At 44.8% G+C, this 6953-nt stretch overlaps 1 protein-coding gene across 5 annotated transcripts in view; it reads left to right on the top strand.

Moving 5' to 3' along the window:
• Positions 1-6953, top strand: part of mgat3b (beta-1,4-mannosyl-glycoprotein 4-beta-N-acetylglucosaminyltransferase b) — a 63598-nt gene that overhangs the window by 17012 nt on the left and 39633 nt on the right. The gene's annotated exons all lie outside the window — the stretch shown is intronic.

Genomic DNA, 6953 nt, shown 5'->3' with positions numbered 1-6953 from the left:
AATATGTTATATATTATATGTTATATAACATTAATATACACAATATAACATTTAACTCTTGATCCGTGAAGGTTTCGCTCAAAACCATGAATTGATTTTTGATAGTTATTCAAGTGTATTATTTCAGATTATCACCCAAGGTGTTGAAATTGTTGCATTGTGTGTGTGTGTGTGTGTGTGTGTGTTGCATTTTAATGAGGATGGTGGTATGAGGGCATATTCATCGCATCACACCTCGCTGTCTCCTCGTGGCATCATCTTGTTACCAACATAGTGGCATATCATTAGGTGTGTGTGTGTGTGTGTTTCACTGCTGTCATATGGCTTTTGTTAAAGGAATTTCACACACACACAGATTCTGGTTTAGAGCAGCTGGGCTGGCCTGGTGGTTGGTAAAAATGAAAAATAAATATATATAATATTCTCAAATTTAAGTTAGCATTGCCTCTATAGTTACTTTCTATATATATATATATATGTATTTTTTATATATATTTTTATATATTTAAAAAAAATATATATATATGTATTTTTTATATATATTTTTATATATTTTATAAAAAAAAATATATATATATGTATTTTTTATATATATTTTTATATATTTTAAAATATATATATATATATATATATTAGGGCTGTCAAGCGATTAAAAAAAATGAATCTAATTAATTACAAGCTTTGTGATTAATTAAAACATATATCAATATTTGCTGTGAGAAGCATTTAAAAATATTCAAATGTATTTAGAAGATGAATCAATGAGCAGCATTACAAACTGGTCAACATATCTTTTATTTAATACTCTTTCTCCAATATCTTGTTTCCCACATTTATCTCAGACAACACAGACCAACAGTTTGACATAAAGTGCAATTTAAAATCTGTCATAACATCTTTCATTGCACAATAAACAATACGCTTAAAGTTGTGTCTTTGACGCCATGTGTGAAGCTTCCGTTAGCCCCCGGTCCTCTACCACCTGCAGTACATTGCAATACATCTCTGATGGAGCTGTTAATGTGTCTCAGGTAGACCGACTCATGCTGCGTCTGAACGCCTGATGGAGAGATGACGAGACGGGTCGCTCACTTTAGCATCAGCGGCGGTGCTAGCTAGCTCTGAGCTAGCTGCTAAGTGCTTTGTGTTGAGGTGATATTTCAGAATTTTCAAAACTTATACGCAACAGACAAAGTTTGGAGAAAATCAATGTTACAATATTTTGGGATCAATATCAGAATGAACTGGAGTTTGTTAACGAGACACAGATACAGTTAATAATAATAATACATTTTATTTGTAAAGTGCAAACTCAACTCAAACTCAAGGCGCTACAACACCAACAACAGCAACAACAGCAACAACAACAACACACCAACAACAACAACACTGTTTATTCGCTGTCCCCCCCCATGGAGACTCCATGAAGCTCTGTGAAGGTTCAACACGCTGCACGTGGACTGAGGCAGAATTCTGCGGGCGCCAAAACGATTGCTCAGATGGTTGATGGACAGTGGTCTGTCGACTTCTAAAGCTGCTCGTAGATCTGTTCTCACAACGCTGAAACATTTCCCCTCGCAGTTAGATGTGAAGGTGTAGACGCCATTCTTTATACCCATCAGCGGCGAGGAGTGACAAGGAGTGGCGAGGAGTGACAACTCAAACTCAACTCAAACTCAAGGCGCTACAACACCAACAACAGCAACAACAGCAACAACAACAACACACCAACAACAACAACACACCAACAACCACAACACACCAACAACACCAACAACAACACAAAAACACCAACAGCAACAACAACACAACAACAACAACAACAACAACAACACACAACAACAACAACACACCAACAGCAACAACAACACACCAACAACAACAGCACAACAACACACCAACACAACAACAACACACCAACAACACACCAACAGCAACAACAGCAACAACAACACCAACAACAACACACCAACAACCACAACGCACCAACAACCACAACACACCAACAACAACAACAACACACCAACAACAACACACCAACAACAGCAAAACCCCACAACCACACCCACAACCACACACCCAACATCAACAAACAACCACACACCAACAACAACAACACACCAACACAACAACACACAACAACAACACACACCAACAACCACAACACCCACACACACAACACACCAACATACTCACACAAGCAACAACACACCACACACCGAACAACAACTCACACACCAACAACAACCACATGCACCACATACCACAACACACCAACATCAACAAAACACACAACACCAACAACCACACCAAGCAACAACAACCCAGCCAACAACAACAACACCAACAAACCACACACCAACAGAACAACAGCAACACCAAACAACCAACAACACTACAAACAACACACCAACAACCAACAACCAACACAACAACAACACACACAACAACAACAAACACACCAACAACAACACACCAACAACAGCAACACAACAACCACAAAACACCAACAACAACCAACAACAACCAACACAACCACAACAACCAACACACACAACAACCACAACACAACCAACACCAACAACAACCACACACCAACAACCAACAACACACCAACAGCAACAACAACAACACACCAACAACAACAACACACCAACAACAACAGCAACAACAACAACACACCACCAACAAACAACACACCAACAACAACAACAACAACACAACAACAACACAACACAACACCACCAACACCAACAACCAACAACAACAACAACAACACACCAACAACAACAACACACCAACAACACACCACCACCACCAACAACAGACATGAGGTTTTAAAGAAAGGCTTTTAGTTCCTTCTTGAAGGAGTCGCTGGCCTGTGGAGCCCTCAGGTGTTCTGGGAGGGAGTTCCACAGGTGAGGAGCGGCTGAGTAGGAGGTCCGAGCCCCCGTGGTGCGTTTTTAGTGGAGCGGAGGTTGCGTGTGGAGGTTTGTGGAGGGAGGAGTTCCTTGAGGTAGAGAGGAGCATTTCCATGGATGCTCTGATGGGTTAGTAGGGAGAGTTTGTATTTGATACTGAAGGAGACAGGAAGCCAGTTTATATGATTTAAATCTCCATTTTATTACATTATTGCATGAAAAAGCAGACTCATACAGTGCAGCTCCGTGTGTGTGTGCGTGCGTGTGTCTGCTTGACCTCTCACCTCTCTGTGCTTCATTGTTCTGTAAAGGTTGTGTAAACAGACCCGTCCCAGTGCCTCTGTGTCTCTGTGCTGTACGAGTGTGACGGAGCTCACCTGAAGGATGACTGATTGTAAAGAAAGGTCATGTGAGAGATCAGGTGTTTGTGTGTGTGTGTGTGTGTGTGTGTCTCTCTAGCTTCTGTGTCGCTACGCACCAGCGCACGTTTACCAGCCATGTGAGGTACAACAGGTTTCTGCTACACACCTTTGTGGGCACTTTTTAGATTAGTGACTACTCTCGTATATTATAAGCTTTAACTTACTTCATCAACGCTTATTAATATTTATATTAAGGCGGGAAACTTTGTGAATGTTGGATAATGTCTGTCACTGACACAAAGCTGAGACCCAAACAGAATAAAAGGTGACGGCGCCGTGCAGAGTCGTCCGTAGGGACAATACTAAAGAATGAATAATGTATTATTGTGAGTTTAAGTGATCCACACTGACCGTGGTGAATGATGGCGTATGAACGCACCGCCTGCATCTTCTTCTGCAGTCCCACACGCAGCTTAGCAAGGCACGAATAAACACAATAATACAAGAACAACGTAACATGAGCAGATCTCCTCCAGTGGGCCGACTGCTGCTGCGGAAGAGAAGCACTTCACTGTTCACTGCATCATCTACGTCAGTACGGACACCTTTGACCCCCGAGGGGACGAACGTCTTGGTTTCGGACAGTTGTGTTGATAAGGTCTCCATCTCGTCACGGACATGTTGACTTTCTGTTTTAAAGTCTCGACCTGCCCGTCAGTCGCGCAGCGTTTTGTAGAAAACAATGTGACACGTGATGCATTTCTACTTATCCATCGCTGATGAGCTGATGAGCTTTCAGGGACGTTAGCGTGACGTGTGAGCGGCTCTCGTGACGCTCCAACATGACGAAGGTCCCGAGCTTGCTTTATTGAGGAATGTGTGTGTGTGTGTGTGTGTGTGTGTGTGTGTGTGTTAGACTTATCGATACACACACACTTGCCCCCCCCCCCAGCAGGAGCTGTGATGCAGCACTGTTCCAGACAGGAAGTGGTCTGCAGAGTTGAATGGGCTTCATTGTGTTCCAACAGCACTATCTTGGAGACAGAGTGGCGAGCCAACACACACACACACACACACACACACACACACACACACACACACACACACACACAATGAGCAGCAATGTACTTGAATCAACAGCCGTCTTGTTCTCTAATAAACGCTGCATATTAACACCGTTTGTCCGCACTCGCCTTCGACTCGTCTCCACACGTCCGACGCCATTAAACTCACGATGGAGTCGACCGCCGCTGAATAATCATTGTTCCTCCGGCGAGCAGCGTTTTCCAAGCGTGTTGATTTATCTCTCGCCGTTCACACGGCCAATTCTAAATAATGCAAGAGAAGAAGATGCTTTAGCTTCTGTGATTCACTGAAGCTGTATCAGGTCTTGAATTGAGTCGTCTGTGCGACACAGACAGAAGCTCCTGGATCTTGTCGTCTCGAGGGACATCTTGGTTTGCATCCTTCTTCTCCACCCTCGGCTGTTTGTTTCCTTCTGCTTTCACGCCAGCAGCGAGAGAAACTTCATCAACACTCTGTGAACTGGGTTTGCTGTACCAGCCGCGTCGCCAACACAATGTCCCCGTCTGATTGTTGGAGCACACGAGCTCGCAGAATAAACTTTAATGTCCAGTTCAACAGATTCCGACGTTGGCTACTCCGGTTGATGTCTCGCTCCAGGTGTAAAAGCCTGTTCGCAGTAACACCTCGACGTCTCTTTCCTCACCCTCTTCTGGTCCATTGAGGCCTAAACGTGATCGTAAACGCAGAGTTAAAGTACAGTGGTGAACAATTACAGAGCAATTTGTGTGGAGCAGCACTCTGACTTTTATGTGCTGCAGTTCACCTTAATGCTTACAAGCTCTAAACGGTGTTTCCTGCTGCTGCGTGTCATCTCCCGTCGAGCACTTTTTATCTTCTAGTAAAGGTTTCAGATGGTTTTACTGAAAGCTTTGTCACACTCAGGAGCCGACGTGTGTTCTCACGTAAGAAGGTTTCCTCTTGCTCCATCATCAGGTGCAGACATCAGTACCGTGTTTGCATTCTGACTAAATACCTGAAATAAACAAATAGTTCACACCCCTGCGAGCAAATCAAGGCGTCCTGAACCCTTTCCTGATTTGATTGTCTGGTGCGTTAAAGGCGTTGTAGTCATCGGTGCTTTTATCTCGGCAGGTTTCAGTCCTGTGTTTGCAGAACGACGAAGCTGCTCATGGGACGTTATTGGTTTTAGAATATGTGGTGTGTTTACTCTGCAGTGAGCGAGTTCCTCCCTTCAGCAGGGCAGCAGGTGTGTGCTGCGGAACAATGCTAGTCCCGCTGGCCCAGGTCGTCTCATAGTGAAGACACACTTCTATATTACTTCTGGTTGTTGTCTCTGGAAGGATCTGACGGAGGTGAAGCTCACTAACATGCAGTGACGAGTGCACGCCGTACGTAACGTCTCCGTGGTGTCTGAGCCGCTCTGAATGCTGAACTGTGTTTGCTGTACCAGCCGCGTCGTCAACACAATGTCCCCGTCTGATTGGTGGAGCACAGCGGGTCTCTGTTGTCATACGTATCAAGTTCAAGCTCTCGTTTGATTGTGAGCCGGAGAGAAAGTCTGTTCAGAGAGCCTCTGATGGAGGAAGAGGAAGTTGAGATGTGATACAAATCTCACTGAGGGCACACACACACACACACACACACACACACACACACACACACACACACTCACTCTGTTGGCTGTCTCATGCTGTTGGGTCTGTGTCCTCTCACACACACATATGCTCTGCCACTTGTGGCTCTCTCCTCCCGTACAGTACAATCAGAGGATATGTGACACGTGGTGAATGTAAACCAGGAGATAAAACCTGCACACAGGTAGAAGTGTTCACGCTGGCACACAAGTGAATGACGCACTTAATCATCGTGCGCACGCTTCACGTGTAAGACGTCGGGTGGGTTCGCTGGCGGATGCAGAACACATGCAAATGTTTCTGAATCAAGAGATCTGAGCGTCAGCTGCAACTTCCTGCTGTGGAAGAAATCTTCTGTTGAAGACGCCCGTTAGGAATTACAGAAAGGTCCCATTGACTGATCGATGAGGGTTCATGCAGCCTGGAGGGAAGACTTCCTGCGTCCTTCAAATCATCTACAACTCTCAGCTGTGGATCTGTGAACCTTCAACCTTCTGTAGTCAAGCATTTCCCAGAATGACTGACGGGCGATAAGACCACAACGAGGAGCACAAGGAGCACGAGGAGCACGAGGAGCAGCGAGCGTCTCCCTCTCAGCTACGTGTCTGTGGAGATGTTTCAATGTTTCTGCAGGATGACCACAAAGATCGGTGGACGCTCAGGGGAGACTTGACTTGTGAACTATTTCCCCTCTTACGGTGTCGAGGTGGAGTCTGTCACGCCCCCTGCGTCTCTCTACCTATTCTTCTCCTCCTCTCAGACGGCCTCCCGTGCCTCTGCACGTCTGCCGTCACGCTGCTTTTCCTCCGTGTTGGATTGTGATGGAAGAAACAATCTTTGAACATTTGAAAGGTTTTTAATGAATCCTGCGTTTATTGTTTGTCAGACCAGAATCTACTGGAAGATTAAATATGTGATGTTCTCTCCACCAGGGTCACGGTGCAACCCCAATGTCCTCAGGTCGAGAGTTCGGATGTGTTCATAGATGG

This window comes from Cottoperca gobio, unplaced genomic scaffold (genome assembly GCF_900634415.1).
Source record: "Cottoperca gobio unplaced genomic scaffold, fCotGob3.1 fCotGob3_30arrow_ctg1, whole genome shotgun sequence".
Lineage (NCBI taxonomy): Eukaryota > Metazoa > Chordata > Actinopteri > Perciformes > Bovichtidae > Cottoperca > Cottoperca gobio.
Note: the sequence above shows the minus strand (reverse complement) of the source record. Positions and strands in the feature narration are given on the sequence as shown.